The 18,535-nt window shown below is 46.6% G+C and overlaps 1 protein-coding gene across 3 annotated transcripts in view; it reads left to right on the plus strand.

The window, feature by feature from the left end:
- Positions 1-18,535, plus strand: part of elavl4 (ELAV like neuron-specific RNA binding protein 4) — a gene marked incomplete at both ends in the record, with an annotated part of 117,034 nt that overhangs the window by 2,529 nt on the left and 95,970 nt on the right. The window lies entirely within an intron of this gene.

The following is an 18,535-nucleotide window of genomic DNA, read 5'->3' on the forward strand; positions in this document are numbered from 1 at the left end:
GGAAGGGAAGGCGAGAGGAGAGGGGTTATGAGAGAAAACCCGGAGCGCTGTGAGAAATCCCTGACTCGCCGCATTAAAGCGACATGAGGCTGTGGTGTCTAATCCGCTGTGGGCTCTTCATGAGTTCGGCTGCCCGTCAAACTGGCTCAGATCCACAGCCCAGAGCCTTCACAAACCACTGTCATGCTGCTGACTGGACCCAGAGGCTTCACAAACCACTGTCATGCTGCTGACTGGACCCAGAGGCTTCTGGCCACTGCATGCAAATGAAAGGGGGGGGGGGGGGATAAGGGGTATAATACGTCCGTGAGGAGTTGGGCTTCAAAAACATTTTTCAGTTCTGCTTTGAATTCTTACAAGAGTTCAAAGTCGTCTGTCCAATGTGTTGTTGTGATTATATACACGCAAAATGACCATTTTCCATTGCCCATTTGTAGAGACAGAATATTGTTATCTGCTTTTTGCCAAAAGTTGGCGGACCACAAATGATTTGTTTGAAACCAGAAATAGCTGAGTTTATTATATTAGAATAGAAGATATAAATTTTAATGAAGTCATGTCGACATATTTTAGTGTGTCTTATCAGCGGTGATGAGAATATGATGTTATTACTTTAGTCGATGCCAGGGTGCGACATCAGATCAGATAAGTAGTGGTGAATGAAATGTAACAGTATAGAGTAGAAACAAAACAGCAAAATTGTTTGTATAAATCAAAACAGATTCCACTATGAGGTGCATAACACCTCAACTCTACATTGCCCTCAAAACGCATTATTTAGCAACACATTATGTTGTGCTTTTGCAAAAGAAATTGTGAACGTGTGCACGGCTGGTGATGAGGCGTGTCCCTGTGTGTGTGTGTGTGTGTGTGTGTGTGTGTGATTACCCTGGTTAAAAAAGACCATCGTTATGGTGATTAATGGTGCCTTCATTAAGCACAGCGAGATCATTTGCATACATTAGATAAATGTGTTGGAAGATTCTCCTGCCTTTAATGTGTGTGAAGCCTCAAAAGCAGCGTCGCCCTTTTTCTTTATTATTATTATCTTGGCCATTTCAAACGGAGATGCAATTGCAAAACGGGAGCAAAATATTTGCTTCTTGTGAATGTAACAAAGATGGCGTCAGTATTGTATCTTTTCACCAAATATATGTTGATTTGATCTCTGACTGTTGTGTAACATTATTACCAATTGGAATTAAGCACATGTGCAAATGTATTTCCACTGAATGTACAGCTGAAATAAATCGGCTTGTTAAAGAGACAACAGATACATGAAGGCTTAGTCGAATGATGGAACACCGCATAAATAAATGAATAAATAGCTAAATGGTTTCATCTTCCAACACTGTACTTGCCCGCAGCTAAGTTTACCATTAAGTGTGGGTGTGTGTGTGTGTGTGCGTGCGTGCATGCGTGCGTGCGTGCATCTGTGTGTGTGTGTGTGTGTGTGTGTGTGTGCGTGTGTGTGTGTCTGTCTGTGTGGCTGTGCATTATGCCTGTTGCTTTGTGTGTGCGCGTGTTCCCATTTGTGCATTTTGGATTCGTATAGCTGTAGGACAAGTGTCTTTAAATGAGCAACCAAGGAATTACTAGGTAAATACTGAACTCTGTCAGAAGCCAGGCACAAGGGAGGAGAGGTTCAGCTTCAGCGTGCAGTGCCTGAGATGAGAACTGATATGTCTTTGTTCAGAATGAGCATCAGCAGTGTCAGGGCAACATAAAGGGAAACCTACAGGGCAACCTACAGGGCAACATAAAGGGCAACCTACAGGGCAACCTACAGGGCAACCTACAGGGCAACCTAAAGGGCAACCTAAAGGGCAACATACAGGGCAACCTACAGGGCAACCTACAGGGCAACCTAAAGGGCAACATAAAGGGCAACCTACAGGGCAACCTACAGGGCAACCTAAAGGGCAACCTAAAGGTCAACCTACAGGGCAACCTACAGGGCAACCTACAGGGCAACCTAAACGGCAACCTACAGGGCAACCTACAGGGCAACCTAAAGGGCAACCTACAGGACAACCAGGATAGAGAGGGTGGAATTAAAAGCGCATGTGAGCCAGCCCGACTTGCAAATGATTTCCTAATTCTGTCACTAAGATCTATCTAAGAACCTGCAGTGCGCCATGCTGCAGAGCTGAATGTCGTTAATTTGCAGAAAGCTCCTCTGATTACCCACTGCAGGCAGCTGCTGCTCTCCATGTGATGCTAGGCTTTGTTTGGCAACTCCAATCTCTTCTGCTTCAACATGGGGGGGGGGGAGAGAGAGAGCTACGTTTGCCTTCAAATCCATCTGAGGAGGTCCATCATCACCACCACCACCACCACCACCACAAGCAGGCAGAGAGGAGACAGGAGGAAGGAGAGAGGGGGCAACATGGCACAGTGGCTGGCAAACGTATGTAGCCGCACTGGCAGCCAGGAGGTAGTTAGGGGTCGTCTTATTATGTAGCCGTATACTGGCAGCCAGGAGATAGTTAGGGGTCGTCTCTATTTCACAACAATGATTAGCGCCCTCCATCTGCGCGCTCGCTGCATTTCCCCCTATCCTTGATTGCAGTGTTCTCTATAACCAGGAAATTAGTTCATTTATGCTCCACGACCCTGCCGTCACCGAGCACAAGCAGGTGCAGCACACTCAACGACGCCACAGAGGGAGAGAGAGAGGCTCCTACTGAGAGAGAGAGAGAGAGAGAGAGAGAGAGAGAGAGAGAGGGGGGCTCATACTGAGAGAGAGAGAGAGAGAGAGAGAGAGAGGCTCATACTGAGAGAGAGAGAGAGAGAGTGGGGGGGCTATGTGCAAAATACGGAGTCATCATCAACTGAGACGATACAATCATAGCCTACCTCAAATACAATGGTAGCTGATTAAAACAGGGCCGATTCATACAAGCTGCATTATATCTTATGAGCAAGAACTATACGAAATCATGTAAACAGCAATGAATCATCTTCAGAGGGATTGAAAATGATCGACCAGAGTAAATAGAGATAGGAAAAGAGGGCAAAAACAAATACATATCATGTGCTGCTGTTGGTGCCTAACTGAGAAGAAAGCAGCACTTCATATGGAGGCTTCAGGGCCTCGCCCGGCCATCCCAGTGCAAGGAAGCTCAATGAATACACACAAAATCTACAGTATATATAGAGGTTATTATGAATACATAGACCTACATGTACAGGCGATGATACAAACACAGACTGTGCAGCAGCTTATAAAAATACATGTTATGAACAAACCTATATGTCCTGTATCTTTCCAGGTTTGCTGTTGATATGAGCACATGTGGTGTGTCAGTCACAGGGGACACAGAGAGGCTGAGAGACACTATGAGGGGGGCCTGAGGGGGGCACATTTGTTGGAAGAGCTACATTATGTGTGTGCGTGTGTGTGTGTGTGTGTGTGTGTGTGTGTGTGTGTGTGTGTGTGTGTGTGTGTGTGTGTGTGTGTGTGTGTGTGTGTGTGTGTGTGTGTGTGTGTGCGCGTGTGTGTGTGTGTGCTGGCCACCAGTGCTGTGGGAAGGGCCTAGTGATCAGCAGCTGAGCCTGAGCCCGTGTCCCGCTGGGAGCCGTCACTGCAGAATGGAGCAGGTGTCTGCAGGCTCACGCACGCACACACACACACACACACACACACACACGTCACGCACACACGTCACACACACTCTCACTTCCCTCTTTCTCTCTGTTTCCCCCCTCTCTCTACGAGTGATTTGGTTTTACACACTCTACCCTGCAATTTAGCCGTATTATTAGTTACTTTTCATGGCCGTCATCCCTGTAGATGAGACATGAAAAGGGCTGGAATGTGGACGTGATCCAGAAACAATAGTCTCTCCCCGGGAGAGCCAGCTGCAACCAACACAAACGCCCACGCCCGGCCGAAGGTCACCTTCCTGTGTTCAGGTATTTTGACCTGGAAGTAAACGTGTGTAATTTCACCCGTGTAACGGCGGCGAATGGCAGGGCTCGGGGGCTCTAAGTGGAGTGGGCTCACTGCTATAGTCACGCTGCGGCTGCACGCACTGTAGTTACCCACTGATAGTGTTGCTTTGACAAACAAACATTGGGTAATTATAGTTGGGCGAAAGTCTTTGCTGCGGAATAAGTGTTTGAAGACTGCCGAGTTAAAAATAGAAAAACTAAAGCACTCAACATCTCATGCACGCACGCGCACACACACACACACACACACACACACACACACACACACACACACACACACACACACACACACACACACACACACACACAATTAACACGGTGCCTGCGCGGTAGTGGAGTACTGTATATACCCAGGGTGGGCACGTGAATTCTACTGTGAATTCTACTTCCCTCAAGTCAGCGGGTACAGTTATACAGTTCAATAGGTTGAATAAACAAAATAATCTCGGCACCTGCTGTTCATTTTTCTTCTTCTTTAGCTAAAAAAATAAAATCCCAGGCCTCCTCTTTTGCCTGCTAGAAGAAAGCATTTAATTTCAGAGACAAATGGGTTGCCTCTCTTGAACACTGTTTCATATCCAGCTGCACTTATTTCACCCCTCTGAAAAGGAATCAACAGAAAGAGGGCAACGGAGTAAACAAGGACAGAGAGAAAATTGTGTTGTCTTCAATATTGTGACGTTCTCTCTCCTCATGTAGTGTTCTTTGCAAATGTTGACATTAACAATTATAATGATATAGGGAACGGAACACCCCGCTACTGCGTCTTGTTAGTGAAGTCATACACTGTGCAATTTTCCTATTAGAGCTAATGTTATGTTGGGCAGTCTGACAATAGATTCCATTTTGAGAGCACCAGTAAAAAAGTACCAGTAAAAAAACAAACAAGCATTATGGCAGATTTACTGAATGCCATTATGAAGATGATATTTGAATCTACGTACGTAGATACAAAAACATCAGCCTTACAAACCTTGACAAAAGAGGTATTCGGCCTGTAAGCCTTTTACTGACCTAAGTCCATGACAATCTGCCTCAGATGGCTCGGCTCGCAATCCTCTCCCTGACAAGATGCACACATTCATCATGCAAGCCAAATCCTCTCACAGAATGAACCAAAACACATGTATAGATTACATTACGCCCTGGCCCCTTTGTAAACACATGTATAGATTACGCCCTGGCCCCTTTGTAAACACCAATTTGAGATATCAATTGGAACAGATGCCCCTTTTATGAGTGAAGACTCCCTGACACCTGGCCATTATCCGGCAGCCATTTTAAGAGCAGGGGATGGGAGGAAATGTGGCGTATTGCTCACAGCTCGCCGCGCGATGCCGCGGTGACAGAACGTTCCCGATACTTGAGTGATCGCGTGCGTCGGTCTAGAATCCTGGCATGTTGATGAACGACACTGTTTTTTTTCTCCTCCACTCAGAATTGATAGTTTCAAAGCCAATGCTTTTGTATCGATCGGCTAATTGCCGGGGAGGCAAAGTGTCTGCTGTTAGCATGAATAAATGATGTCGGCGGGCTGACGTGTGCATTAGTGCCGGGGAGTGACCGGTGACTCTGCAGGAGCTAGCCATTAGCTCCACCGTGATATAGCTAGTGGACAAGGCTCTGCGGCGCAGAGTGTATGAAGCTGAGCTGCTTTTCAATGTGTGGAGCTGATGATAGATTTTTTTTTCCAGATCAATTGATTAGCCTGGGAATGGCTGCTATTCATGCAAGGCCAGCTAAATGAAGCTAAGATATTGGAAATACATAAAAAAAAAAAAACTACAGGCATTTTGTCCAGTCTGCCTATATGCTAGGTAAGCATTAGCCTTTGAGAGGGGATGCTAACGAGGCTTTGTACACGTCGCCTGCATGGTCAGATGCAGCAACAGCATCATCCGTCCTCCAGTGCCATTAATAATACATGTATTCTAACAGCAGCATTCAGGTTGAAACGCTTTAGCATGGCATCTGCTGCCCTGTGCCGGGACAACAGTGACCACACTGTAAAGTCACCTCATTTACAGGATATTTTTGCATGGAAATTATTTCTCTGGGTGGGCCTAATTCTCCCTGTCTCTTCCTTTCTCTACCCTTATGTCTGCAATATTACGTCTTCTTGCCGCAGTTTAAGGTGTATGTGTGTGTGTGTGTGTGTGTGTGTGTGTGTGTGTGTGTGTGTGTGTGTGTGTGTGAGAGAGAGAGAGAGAGAGAGAGCGAACGAGCGAGCAATGCACTCTATGTACATCTAAGAACTCAAACAATTTTATTACCATATGTTTATGAGTATCCAATCATGTTGCTTATTGGAGCGGGAAAAAAACATTTCTTGTTTCCTATTAAAGAAATTATAACTTTTCTCTCTCCTCAGTCGCCTAAATGGTTCGACAACACATTCATTGAAACACGTCTCCAAGCGTGTAGACATTTAAAGTGGAAGCCGGTGGAGTTATTCTTGTTGTGCGCTGCCCGCTTGCTTTTCTCCGAGCATGAGAAAGAGCGGTTAAGCATGAAGTGACATTTGGAGAGCTGCATTTGTGCAGCATGGGCATGTTTCGCCTCACAGTGCCGTGGGCCAACCCTGTGACGGACTGTGGATGCGTCTCATTCCAAAAAGGTTATTCCTTATCGAAAGCCCTAGTTCAGCAATTGACGCAGAGCTGATACTAGATAAGTTGTATACCTCACCTCACGGTAGATAGCAGGTGGTGTTTACATTTGTTCCATCATCTGAGGTCTCATGAGGAGACTCCCTAAGGACATTTTTTCTTTTTTGGAGTGAGATGCATGACTGCATAAAACTATGCAAATAAATAAAAGATAGAAATAAAAGGCCCAGGCAGTGAGCAGTGGTCAAAAGACTCTCCCGTGGGTGGCTGTGTGTGTGTGTGTGTGTGTGTGTGTGTGTGTGTGTGTGTGTGTGTGTGTGTGTGTGTGCGTGCGTGCGCGTGCGCGTGCGCATGCGCGTGCGTCCAGTGGGGGGGTGTCATGATTAAAGCCTCCGCCAGATGGACCGCAGCGGTCACCCTGCAAGCGTGGATGTACCCCGACCGGGATCAAACGCAAACCGGCCTGCCGCCCCCACAGCCCCCGAGCCCACCGCAACACGCCGCCGCGAGCAACCGACCCACCTCAGCCCCCACATTGCAGGCTGGCCACGGCTTAATCTCACACAGGTAGAGTCATCCAGATTAGATTAGATTAGAGCAGAACGCAAGAGGACAAAAGAGGAAAGATCAAAATAGAGTAGCGTTCGTTTCCTACAATACATCCTCCGATAGCTATTCCAGACATTGACTGTCTTTGAGACTCAAGAAACTCCAATTGTATTGTATGAATTATTATTAAAACGTATTAACTGTTGGCAAAAAAAACTGACCTCAGTCACGTAATGGCAATTATATTTTACATTACGTAATGGAAATCAACAGCAAAACGGAACTCCATGTTTGTGTGATGGCGGTCTGCAGTAGCGGATGCAGGCTGAAGTTGAATGTCACCACAAGCTGCGGACCGCTCTGTTGTCCAAATGGACACTAATCCACCAGAGTCCTGTTGAGAATACAGCCTCAGTGCCAGGACGCATGCCAGTCTCAACAGCCAATGCATAGCTAAGCCTCTCTGGGCACCTCCACAAACCTCCTCTCATTCGTGTTAGGCTTCAGACGAAGAGACCACCACGATCTCACCCGCAAAAAAGTATATATAAGTGTGTTTACTTTTAGGGCATTCACGACTATGTGTTTTAGTAGTACTGTAATCGACTACTCCCAAACAGGAGTCGACTAGTCGACAAGTCATGGCAGATTTTTTTCACCCATTAAAAATGACCAACTCTGATCAAAAAGGTCTCAAAAACAGTCAGTAAAGGTTTAAATAATGTAGGCGGGGCCAACTTGGCTGGGGTTATGTGAAATTGCAGAGCCCTGATTGGCTCTGATGGGCTGTTTACATGAGCCGCTAAATCCCAGCAACTTGTCTGAGCTGGAGACTGTTTGACTAGAGTAGGCTACAGGTAACAACATAAACTAGATGGTAGTCTTTCTGTCTCTAAATACTTTCAATTACGTTTATTTAACATGGCATCATAGAAACTGATTGTTCAACATTATGTTCAATTTATTTATTGATGTACTGTATATTGTTTATTCCTAAAACCGTAAATGAACGAGTAGTCGACTATGACGCATGATGTTGACTAGTAGTTTTGATAGTCAACTAGTCTGTGAAATCCCGAGTTTATTTAATAGCAATTCGTGAAATAAATCAATCGGTTGTGGCTTACACTTAAAAAATACCAGAAATTTCTCGCTGCATCTTATGACGTCTGCTAGTAATGGACCAGAGAGAACACTCTAACACCGTCCTCTGTAAGACAAACTAAGACAAAATGACAATTAATCATGAAAGTATTGGACAAAAAACTCATCACAGCAGTATCCTGACTTCACCTCCGCAAAGGACAGCAAGGTGTTTCTGTAGAGTTTCTTTCTGCTTTTAGTTTTTTTAGCGGGGGGTTCCTATCTGGAGGAAACCCCAGGGGAGCACGGGGAGAACATGCAAACTCCACACAGAAAGGCCCTTTTTGACAAGCCCACCTGGGCCATAGGCACTGAGGACATGAGAATGGGGACACAGCCTCAGCGCCCACAGTGTCCCAGGCGGGAATCGAACCCAGGACCTTCTTGCTGTGAGGCGACAGCTCTACCACTTCGCCACCGTGCCCCCCGTGTAGAGTTTACATCCATAGAGTTTGGCCTCAGCTTGCTGACAGCCCCTGTCACATCTCTACAGTCTGCAAAGCTCCATCCTGTCACATCTCTGCAGTCTGCAAAGCTCCATCCTGTCACATCTCTGCAGTCTGCAAAGCTCCATCCTGTCACATCTCTACAGTCTGCAAAGCTCCATCCTGTCACATCTCTACAGTCTACAAAGCTCCATCCTGTCACATCTCTACAGTCTACAAAGCTCCATCCTGTCACATCTCTGCAGTCTGCAAAGCTCCATCCTGTCACATCTCTACAGTCTACAAAGCTCCATCCTGTCACATCTCTGCAGTCTACAAAGCTCCATCCTGTCACATCTCTACAGTCTACAAAGCTCCATCCTGTCACATCTCTGCAGTCTACAAAGCTCCATCCTGTCACATCCCTGCAGTCTACAAAGCTCCATCCTGTCACATCTCTGCAGTCTACAAAGCTCCATCCTGTCACATCTCTACAGTCTGCAAAGCTCCATCCTGTCACATCTCTGCAGTCTACAAAGCTCCATCCTGTCACATCTCTGCAGTCTGCAAAGCTCCATCCTGTCACATCTCTGCAGTCTGCAAAGCTCCATCCTGTCACATCTCTACAGTCTACAAAGCTCCATCCTGTCACATCTCTGCAGTCTGCAAAGCTCCATCCATACCAAACAGCTTTGAGCTGAAGGGGAAGACAGGCTGTGACAAATGCAGCACGGGCCTTCTTCCGGGATCAGCATGAAGAATTAATTTGTGATCTGAGGAGTTGACCAGGGAGAGTGACATACAGTAGGCAGGGGGAAAGGTGTTGACTGGGGATCATGCCCCATGACACGGAGGGAGATTAGTTATTAGATTAGTTATGATTTCACCCAAATGTTTGTCTTTAATATGTCTTAATATGCCCCCCCCCCCAGTGTGTTGCAGGAGTGAACATATCCTGGTGGGATTTAGATGTTGATAGTTTTTCCAAATATGAGGATTATCCAAAGCAAAGATGTCAGCGCTTATGCTCCAAATCAACACCAGCACTTAAGAACATTTCATTTGGATGGTGACCTGTATCTTGGATTTCCATTTTTGTTGTTGTTGTTGCCACATCTATGAAACTGACTTCATGTTTTCAGAGTCAAGAAATCAATTTAACTTAAAAGAAATAAGCAATACGAACAATGTTCGTTCAGCGCTGGCGGAGGTTTGCCCTCTCCGAACGCCTTCTAGTCCTAACATCAGAAACAAACTACAGTCAACCGAGTCAACGGTCCCTTCTTGCATGGCTACAGTAGCATTGTGTTCATGTCTGCAGTGTGGTGTCTGGGAGTCCGTAAGTGATGCTGAGATTGTCACTGGGCAGGGAGAGACAGGCGAGTCGCAGGCTCTGACACCCATTTGTTGATTGTTACCGGTGGAGGGTGGACACCTGCCAGGAGAGAGGCCATCATCAATCTGAGTAGCACAGCGAGATGCTGCTGCTGCAAGAACTTCAATACAGCAACTAAATGGATACTTCAAGGGCAAATCAAAAAGAGCCAAGTAAGCCACCGCATACTGAGGAGAGAACGGCCCAGGCGATTAAATCTATTAGGCTCTTCTGTGGCATATTGAAATCAGCCCAGCCTGATGAGTGCTGCATTGTTCTCCTTGCCTCTGTTATAATGCTGTTATTCCACTTTTTTGTCCTCTATTATGGTCCTGTTACATATACAGTGTAATGGAGATCATTCAGCAAAATCACTAGCAGCTGTGACTGAAAAGTAATTGCAGAGATGGGTTTTTGCTGCAGAATACGGGTTCTTTTCAAAACCTCCTCCTGCTAATAACCAAGCTATTTTCTTGGTAGACTTTTGACACCATGGCTGGTATCTTCACTTCTCCTCCTTTAAATAGAAGTCTTATTATGCAGAGTGAAACATGAGACAGGTGTTGAGACAGTGCGTCTGACAGTTAACAAGACTCAAACCGAGAGCACCCACAATTATCACTGTCTGCACACTGCATATTCAAACCTGCTATAGTTTGTTTGCTATTGTTTGCCTGCTCATTCCCACCTGTTATCCGCTATACTAGGAACAGCTGCAAAAGTGCATTGTGTGGATGTACAGCACAGTGACATGCTAGCAGTAAACTTTGAGCTTCAACACAAACCTGGAAGAAGAGTTACTTGTCATTTTGCAGGGCGTGGCATACAGTAGATACAGCATAGTGTGTGTGTGTGTGTGTGTATGTGTGTGTGTGTGTGTGTGTGTGTGTGTGTGCGCGTGTGTGTGTGTGTGTGCATGAGACTAGTTTTCTCTCCAATTGTACTTGGCCAATTCCCTGTGCTGTCCGGGTCATTGCTCCACCCCCTCTGGCGATCTGGGGAGAGTTGTAGCCTAGCACATGCTTCCTCCGATACATGTGCAGTCACCAGCCACTTCTTTTCAACTGACAGCGAGCGGTTCCCCTCCCCTCCAAACAGACACCCCCGACGGACCAGAGGAGGCACTAGTGCAGCGACCAGGACGTATAACCTTAATTCGGCTTCGCACCCGCAGACCCGGTCAATTGTGCCAAGCCGGCGGGAACACGGGGGGCTCGAACCTGGGACCCTCGTGTTGGTCGGCAGGGAATCTACCGCTGCGCTACCTGGACACCCTGGCGTTGTGTTCTCAAAAGAACAGAAGTGAGTACGAGAAGACAAGAGCGAGAAACGGCGGTAGTAGAGGGGACAAAGATAGAACGTGCATTTGAGAAGATCTCGAAAATCCTTTGTTGAAATTCAAGTCAGTCAGCAGCCCTTTGTGGACTCATGAGCATTTGCATCAGCAGAAAGAAGGGGAAAAAAGGAAAAAGTTCACAGCGGGTAGTTAATCCTTGAAGGTCTGTGAGTGGGAGGGGTTTAGGGTGGAGGAGCAGGGCAGAATGGAGGGCACGAGGAGTTCACCACAATTAGCCAGCTTGCTGCTCTCTGCATTAGCAGGCTGTAAGCACAGGCCGAGGTGTTCTGCTGGGGCCCGGCTCAGGCCGAGGCGTTCTGCTGGGGCCCGGCTCAGGCCGAGGCGTTCTGCTGGGGCCCGGCTCAGGCCGAGGCGTTCTGCTGGGGCCCGGCTCAGGCCGAGGCGTTCTGCTGGGGCCCGGCTCAGGCCGAGGCGCCGTTCTGCTGGGGCCCGGCTCAGGCCGAGGCGCCATTCTGCTGGGTGGGTGTGTGTGTGTGTGTGTGTGTGTGTGTGTGTGTGTGTGTGTGTGTGTGTGTGTGTGTGTGTGTGTGTGTGTGTGCGTGCGTGTGCGTGCGTGCGTGCGTGCATGCATGTGTGTGAGTGTGTGTGTGTGTGTATTATACCCCTGCGTATGTGTGTGCGTGTGTGTGAGCCAGAGCCAATCAATGAGATGGGGTTTCACATTGCTGACTGCATGGCTGGCTGTCCTGGGCTAAAGCCACGAAAGCTTTTTAACTTTCAAAACTGTAGAGGAGGGAAGAAATATCATTTAGCTCCGCAGAAACCGTTTAGCATCAACAGAAATGCCAAATAATGCATCCAATTAATGCTGTGCACTTTTATTGCCGTGCAGTCGGACAAAATGGCGAGCAATAAAAAATAAAATAAAATAAAAAAGATTACGCAAGTGTATGTTACTCCTCCTTATCACTAATTACTCCTTTGACATTTTGTTGTTACAATAATGCTTCATTCATTGCCGTATTGCATTTAACCGACACACCAACACACGCGTCGTCTTATACTGTGAGTGTGTTTCTAATGGAAAAGGCCAGAGCTACACTGCAGTGTCTCTGCCACGTCCAGGCTGTAAAGTGTCTCAGCATGGCTGCCCTTGCTAGGAAATATCTCAAACCACTCCCTCCATCTGTCCACACACAGCATTATAATGCACAGTGTGTTCTCTTAACTAGGACATGGCAGCAACATGGTTCCATCCTCGCTCTGTGTCTGACTGTGCAGAGCAACTCGACGCAGACGTCCTCCACACCACACACACACACACACACACACTGGAAAAGAGCAGGTTGTGTTTATAGCTAATTTACTGAGTAGCAGCAAACACGCTTTTCATTGCTATATAAAACCGCCATCCTGTAGAAACAATTTGGTGAAATAACATGCGCCAGACAAGACAACTGTGAGAGAGAGTATTTTCACTTTCAAATCATATTCTCGTTTAGAGAAAAGGTTATTTGGATCACATTTCGGAGGGAGAAAACAACCTCCTTATTTTCTCACTACAGTACATTGCCCTTTATGAGAGAGAAAAAAACAAAACACAAAAACAAATTATCACGCTCCATTTTCAGCCCTCACTTTACAGCCTCGACATGTCAACAGTTAAAAGTTGACGCCGGCATTCAAAGGATAAACGCATAATAAACGCCTTGTGATGCCTTCATTACCATGCCTCTGATTTGCCATTCTGTACAGTATATGGGAAATTAAAAAGTGGCGATAAATAGCATGGCTGGGAGGAGAATATTGGAGGCAGTGAGGTGGAGAATGGCTTTCCTGGCTCCAACCCAGCGCCTTTATGAAACTCAAAGGTCAGAGCTGGAGGAGAAAAGAGGGATGGGGAAACGGAGGGTTTGTAGCCTCTATGAGAAGAACTATTCAGCTCCAAATCCTGCTGCTTTCTACTCTGGCACAACAGATCATAAAGGAAAAGCAGACAAAGATGCACGACTACTGTTTGAATCCATTCTCTTTGTGTTTCATGCTACTTTACTTGGCCTCTCTTGTATTACATACAGAATGATCTGGACACATCTCCAGCGTTATACACCCAGACTGCAAGCACCAGCATTTTCCATTATATCTGAAACAATAGCAAGCTTGTTCAGCCCATCTTCTTCTGTGCGCATGTGTGTGTGTGTGTGTGCGTGCGTGCGTGTGTGTGCGCGCACGCGCGTGTGTGTGTGTGTGTGTGTTTGTGCACCTCAGTGCCGCTCAGACCTAATTGAAGCGTAGCGAGGGTTCTCATTAGTATGTCAGGCACATGGTTCGGCACCGGCACCTTGCTACGCTAGCTATCTAGCTAGCTGTAGCAGACCAGACAGGTGGAGAGGTCAGGGGTGAAGTGGAGTGGCTGGGGGGCTTCACTTCTACTCTCCCTCTCTCTCCCTAGAGTATGTTTGTACTCTTTTATCATGTGTTGTTCTTCCTATTTTCTTACCATTTTCTATTTTCTAATTTTAAAATGTTCTTAATTTCATCATTATTGTTTTAGTACTTACCTGGCTGCCCAGGGACTACGGGTGAAAAATAGCAAACTTTGCTAAAACCTGGTACAAAACATCTCTCCTTTTATAAGGTTAATGTTCCTTGTACATTGTCCCTGTTCAAAAATAAAGAATTTCATCATCATTTTCCCCCTAAAATGTTCTCTTTTCCTACTGACACAATCCCCCCCCCCCCCCTCCCCAGTGTATTAATGTGGTGGCTGCCAGAGTGAGTGGTTGAAATGCGTCATGGCCCCTCATGATTCACAATAGTAAATACACTTAAACGTAGGCTAAGTGCACTATTGTACTGTACAGATACTAGACAATATGTGCATAATGTGCAATTATAGTACATTATATGAGCGTGTATATGCAGCGTGTATATGCACAGGAGCTTTACACAGTTTCGCAGAGCAAATGGCTATATAAAAAAAAAATCAAGATCTATAGCCTGCAGTAACTTTACAATCATAGTTTAACATACCACACTGGGGGCATCTAACCCATTGACAAATATTTGCATGTGATTCATATTTTAGCGAGAACACTGTATGCTTGTTGGATGTGCTGAATAAGGTGATTCCTCTATCGGGGTTTGTCTTGAGCTGGGAGGAACAGAGAAATCCCACTGGGGTTAATGGGCTTCCACCAGTTCCATTAGCTCTGCCAGGCCTCACACAGCCTTGCACTAATTGAATGAAAGCAGCATGTGAATGAGCGATGACTTGATGCTGTGTTGTTGAACACAAAGGAAATAGTCTGATTATGTGTTGGTGATGATGTTTTGATCTCCTGTGTGGCAACAGGGAGATATGACAGTGTACATGTAAGAGCATTTTCTACAATGTCAGTAATGGGTACACAGGATGTTTGCATCTATAAATTGCCTGTATATTTCAGAGGATACAGTATGTGAGAGTGTAGGTGTACTGTATATATACATTGCAGGACGCGTGTGTTTGTGTGCATATATGTGATTGTGTTAATGTATGTCTGTGTGTATCTTGTGTGCATGTGCATCAGCATATGCATGTGTGTATGTTTGTGAGTGTGTGCATGTATACATGTGTTTGTATGGGGAAAGTGCACGGCCAAGTGCTGCTGCCTGCCTGCCTGCCTGCCTGCCAGGTAACTGACTTACAGGATGCAAGAGCTCCCTCTTCTTGTCTGTCTGAGATAGGGGCCAGCTGGGGAAAATCAACTCCAGACAACAACAGCTTTGCTGCCGGGCACTGATGATCAGCTTTTGTTAAATATTCATAACTAAAATACTATCGTGAGATGATTATAAATAATGTGTCAGAATAAACAAGGGATGAAGACGTCAAAACAGGTCCTAATTTCATTGTAAGTAGGCTTTGCAAAATTAATGTATGATGATGATTACATAACCTCCAGTGAGATCTTAATGATTGCAGAACACTACACCTGAGATTGTGTGGCCTATGACACTATTTTAAAATAGGCATCTTTGAAGGCGACATTTTGGTCGGTGTAGGATTATTAACCCCTCAGTGGGTTTTTGTCAGGGATTGAGGCAAAAAGCATTGCTGATGCTGGTTGTTTTCAACTGCGGAGGAGTGAAGCTCTACACATGGCTTGAGGACAGGGGGAAAGAGTAACACTGCAGCAGCAGCAATGCAGATAACCTGCCTTTGAGTGCGTGGGTAATGTCAAAAAGAGATGTAGGACCGCCTGTATCACTGCAGTGCCTTTTATGCTGTAACTTCCTGTATGAAGGAAGGAGAGCGCTGTGTACCAATTTCATCCCAACGACCAGGGTCCGACCAGGGTTTCTGGACCCATGTTCTTGACCCTTCTTTTGTTAATTCACACCAAGTCAGTCAACGCGGGTTAGACATATTCACATTGGACCCGGTGTCATGCCGAGTTTTGCACCCCTGCCGAGAATTGCATCCCCACCTTCCGGGAGCATATTATAATGATTTATACGGAAACTTAACTGTTTAAAAATGATATAATTGTCTCGGTAGAGTGATCTCCAAGCCAGGGGGTCTGTCCAGGCTCATGGAGACCGACTTTGATGCATTAGATCCGCGTGGAGGTGACTTCCATGCTTGGGGCTCTCTTCTGGCTCATGGAAGCCGACTTTGGTGCTTAAAATCTGGGTACAGATGACCTCGAGACCTGGGGATCTCTCCTGGCTTTATGGAGGGGGGTGCAAATCTCGGCGGTTTGTACCTGCCGAGATTTGCATCCCTGTTTTTAAGTTAAAACAGCCCCCAAATATGGTGGGGGTGCAATTCTCGGCGGGGGTGCAAAACTCGGCATGACACCGGGTCACAACCTGGGAGAGATGCATAACAATTAGCATAGGCTATTAGCATAACAAAAAGCAACCTGGGTGGAGCGATTCACACTGAAACGAACCCTTGTCCGACCCTGGTCCCACCCACCTTTAGAGGTGAGTCCCCAACCCGGGTTAACCCACTCATACCCAAAACCAACCTGGGAATAACCCTGGTTGGAGCCTTGTTGTGAAAGGGGTAGGCTATCTGTAAGGAGTGGGCAGATTTTCTTTGTTTAGACATGTTTTTCCTGGCTTTTTGGAGGTTCATGACAACTCGGACTGCCGTAACTTTCAACACGGAACCTCCGCCCCCCAACAAATGCGTTCCCGCTGCACTTCCCGCTCGGGAGGGGGAAACCAAACACAGGCTATAGGTTGCTATAGCAACCTGTGTTCAGTTAGCATTGTAGCTCCCTACTAGAAAACTTTACGTTTTTCAATAATAAAAAAATATTTTACATAATTTTGGGCCATTATTATTTTATTACCATATCTGTGGACAAACATTTGGAAAAGACAGAGCAGCTAATAAATAAACAACACCCACTGGGGACCAACATAGAGACAGTTGGTCTGTGTGGGAACCAGGCGCGGACTGCATAATCGGGCACGTCGGGCAAATGCCCGGTGGCCTGGCCTGGCCTGGCCTGCAAAAAAATAAAAAATAAATAAATAAATTGGTGCCCCCAGTCAGGCCACTCACTGAACAGCAGGCCAGGCGCTGCCTACTGGTTTACTAGTGGTTTTATTACTTTATTCACGGTTAAAGTGGGTGCATCTCATTGTAAAATTGGACTCGGCCCAAATTGGGCTTCAAACGGCCCAAATTGGGCTTCAAACGGCCCAAATCGGGCTTCAAACGGTCCAAATCGGGCTTCAAACAGGCCAAATCGGGCTTCAAATGGCCCAAATCTGGCTTCAAACAGCCCAAATTGGGCTTCAAACGGCTCAAATTGGGCCTCAAATGGCCCAAATTTTTCACGCGCGTCGGCCCGTATCGGCCTGGCCTGCTTGCCATCTAATGCCCGGCCTGAATTAGAATCCCAGTCCGCCCCTGGTGGGAACGCCCACAAAATGTTACTACGGCTGGCGTGCGAGTGGGGTAAAACCCCCATATAGCTCAATGGGCTGACTCACCAAAGGAAGGTGCTGCGGCTCTACACTACAGGTTTGGGGATTCTAGAGCAGAACACAAGACGTCTGTTCAGATGTGCATTTACTGTGGTGGTTAAATCCCCGATCATGTCTGCCTGGGATGGGCTAGCAGCTAAATTCTGAATGGATAGAACAGGGGATTTACCCCACCCTCACCACGCCCCCAGCCAGGCTGAGCCAGCTGCTTATGCGGGGGCTTGCAATTTTTCTAAATTCTGGCAAAACAGGTTCCTCAACCTGCAATTTTTGCCAGTTCCTGCAATGTTAAATCACATACAACTTAACGAATTGCATTGGAATTGTTTGAGAAAAGTTGGTGTTAGTTAAGGAGGGGGGGGGGGATTGCGACCCCTCCCCCCAACTTGCAATTTTTACCAGGTCACATAGAAAGCCGCTGCAAAATCAAAAAAAAATTATCACAACAATCACACAAAAATAACTCTGTTGGGACGGTGGGGCGGTGCCCAAAATGGCTTGGGTACTGCGCCTAAGCTTGGTAGAGAATAGTGTGATATTTTGCCTGTAGGGCGCGGTGGGTTAATTATATTCTGCTGGAGTCACGGCTCTGGAGTTAACTAGCATCCTCCTCCTCCATCGTTCACCGTGGTCCTTTCCCACGAGCCCGCCCGCCTCCGCCACTCTCATCCACGAGCGCCCCGCCCCGTCCGCGCCTCCCGCAGCCAATGAGAAGCTGCACGCGAGGACTGGATATTCTGCTCTGCCCTTTTTTCCTTTAAGTGGGAATATCTTATGCCGTCCTCTTGTTTTGTTGTAGTTCTTTTTCTCCGTGTGTTTCTTTTCTGCCACGGCGTCCCACACGGCTGCACGGTTCAGTTCCTCCACACACCCACGGCACAGCTTTGTTTTTTTGGCTCCGGTAGAGACTCACCACTAGCACTACGCCGGTTCATTCATCCACTCCTCACGGCACGCAGCCACCGCTCCATACCGTCAATTTCTCCGCCGAGAATACCGCCCGTAGCATCAACAGCTTGAGTCAAGAATGGTCATGGTGAGTGGAAAAAGCATAGGAGAGACGTCTTCTGTAATGTCATGTGATTTATGTATTATTGTGCCAAGCATAGGAGAGACGTCTTCTGTAATGTAATATGATTTATGTATTGTGCCCACAATCTGGAGCCAGTTGTTGGTCTCACCACGGTGG

The sequence above is a fragment of the Poromitra crassiceps genome (genome assembly GCF_964638095.1).
Source record: "Poromitra crassiceps genome assembly, chromosome: 12".
Taxonomy (NCBI): domain Eukaryota; kingdom Metazoa; phylum Chordata; class Actinopteri; order Beryciformes; family Melamphaidae; genus Poromitra; species Poromitra crassiceps.